The sequence below is a fragment of the Gossypium hirsutum genome, chromosome A08 (genome assembly GCF_007990345.1).
Source record: "Gossypium hirsutum isolate 1008001.06 chromosome A08, Gossypium_hirsutum_v2.1, whole genome shotgun sequence".
Classification (NCBI taxonomy): domain Eukaryota; kingdom Viridiplantae; phylum Streptophyta; class Magnoliopsida; order Malvales; family Malvaceae; genus Gossypium; species Gossypium hirsutum.
The window spans coordinates 10,195,819-10,198,446 of NC_053431.1; the positions used below are offsets into that span (position 1 = coordinate 10,195,819).

At 38.0% G+C, this 2,628-nt stretch overlaps 1 non-coding gene across 1 annotated transcript; it reads right to left on the reverse strand.

Moving 5' to 3' along the window:
* Nucleotides 1-384: 384 nt before the first annotated feature.
* LOC121205202 (small nucleolar RNA R71) lies at nt 385-490 on the reverse strand. The gene has a single exon (XR_005900287.1). It is a non-coding gene; the product is annotated as a small nucleolar RNA R71 (small nucleolar RNA).
* Between the last annotated feature and the right edge of the window lie 2,138 nt (nt 491-2,628).

Sequence of the window (2,628 nt, forward strand, 5' to 3'; positions counted from 1 at the left end):
GGCTAATCAAAATCCTGCTCCACGTACTATGTATGACTATGCTAAACCTTCTTTAACAGGAACTGAATCAAGTATAGTTAGACCTGCTATCGCTGTGAATAATTTCAAACTGAAACCTAACACAATTCAAATGATACAGCAGTTTGTTCAGTTTGATGGTTTGCAGGATGAGGATCCCAATACTCGGTGAATTTTCTGGAATTTTACGACACTTTTAAAATTAATGGCGTTTCTGATGATGTCATTCGCCTTCGGATATTCCCTTTTTCACTGAGAAACAAAGCTAAACAGTGGTTGAACTCGTTACCACGAGGGTCTATCACTACTTGGGAACAAATGACCGAAATTTTTTTACTAAAATATTTTCCGCCGGCTAAAACGACTAAGTTACGTAATGATATCTCTTCTTTTGTGCAAAGATTTAGAAACACTCTACGATGCATGGGAGAGATACAAGGACCTTTTGAGAAGGTGCCCTCACCAAGTACAAACATTTCACAATGGTCTGAATCCTTCGACTCAGAAAATGGTTGACACAGCTACTGGCGGAACCATCAACAATAAAACACCGGAAGATGCCTATGAGTTTATAGAAGAGATTTCACTGAATAACTATCAGTGGCAAGTTATGAGGACAAAGCCAACAAAAACAACCGACGCTTATAACGTCGATTCAGTCACCATGCTCTCTAATCAGGTAGAACTCTTAAATAAAAAGATTGATGGTTTTCTTAATTCTTCACAGGTTCACCCAATAATGCAGTGCGAAGCAAGTAACGGCGGAACAAACCATTCGGAATACCAACCTCATGACCACAACATGGATAACGAGCAATTAAATTACATGGGTAATAATCCTCGACCTCAAAACAATCCATACAATAACACTTATAATGCAGGTTTGAGGAACTACCCCAATTTCTCGTGGGGCGGTCAAGAAAACCAAAGACCACAACATCTTCCAGGTTACCAACAACCACCCTACCAACAGGAAAAGAAGCCAAACCTTGAAGAGATGCTCTCAAAGTTTATATCAGTGTCAGAAACCCGTTTTTAGAATACCGAGACAGCACTTAAGAATCAACAAGCATCGATCTAAGGGCTTGAAACTCAGATAAGCTAGTTATCCAAACTGATCTCGGAAAGACCACTAGGAAATTTACTTAGTAACACCAAATCAAGAGAGCATGTCAAAGTAGTTACACTAAGGAGTGGGAAAGTGTTAGTGGAATCTGGAAAGAAGTTAGCATAATAAGACGTGGAAAGCAAAAGGAGGGAAGAAAAACCCGAAAATAGTGACAAACCAGTGCCGGAGGAATATAAACCACCAGTTTCATATCCAGCAAAATTAAAAAAAGATCGCATTGATGCACAATTCGGTAAGTTTCTTGAACTTTTTAAGCAATTACATATCAAATTACCTTTTTTTGAAGCCATCTCGCAGATGCCTACCTACGCAAAATTTTTGAAGGAGCTTCTAACAAATAAAAGGAAGTTCGAGGACTTATCTACAGTAGAACACAACGAGGAGTGCTCAGCCATACTCCAAAACAAGCTGCCAACCAAACTGAAAGATCCAGGAAGTTTTACTATCCCTTGCTTAATTGGTAGTCTGAATGTTGAAAAAGCACTAGCTGATTTAGGCGTTAGCATTAATTTGATGCCATATAAAATGTTCAAACAACTTGGTCTTGGGGAACCCAAACCTACTAGGATGAGTGTTCAATTAGCTGATGATCTGTTAAATATCCTAGGGGTATTATAGAAGACGTACTCGTAAAAGTAGATAAATTTATATTCCTTGTTGATTTTGTTGTGCTTGACATGGATAAAGATGTAGAAGTACCCTTAATTTTAGGGTGCTCATTCCTAGCCACTGCTAGAGCTGTGATTGACGTGGGAGATGGTAAATTGGTACTTAGCGTAGGTGACGAGGAGATTATCTTTAAAATTTACGATGCTATGAGATTCTCTAGGGAACATGATGATTCATGTTATTTCATTGATTCTATTGATCATATTACTCAAGACTCTTTTTAGGAAATTGTACAAGAGGAGACGACGGAACCGTATCTAGCTCAAGACGAGGAGACAGGTGAGGAACCTAATGACCATTCATCAAGACAAGTAGAATATGAGGGTATTAAGATAAAAGATGAAATTAAGAAAAACCCTCTATTGAAGAGCCTCCCAAACTGGAACTTAAACAATTACCAAACCACTTAGAATACGCATTCATTTCTTGGAAATAATTCTACATTACCAGTTATTATTGCTTCTAATTTGCAACCCAAGGAAAAAGAAAAATTAATCCAAGTATTAAAAGAACATAAAAAGGCCATAGCTTGGAAATTTTATGACATTAAATGAATCAACCCTTCTTTTTGCACCCACAAAATTTTGATGGAAGATGAATACAAACAGTGTGTGCAAGCTCAAAGACGTTTGAACCCCAACATGAAAGAAGTTGTAAAACCCGAGGTAATTAAACTTCTAGATGCTGGAATTATTTATCCTATTTCTGACAGTTCTTGGGTAAGTCCAGTGTAGGTTGTCCCCAAGAAAGGAGGCATGACGATTGTGACCAACGAGAAGAATGAATTAATCCCAACAAGAACAGTCACAGGG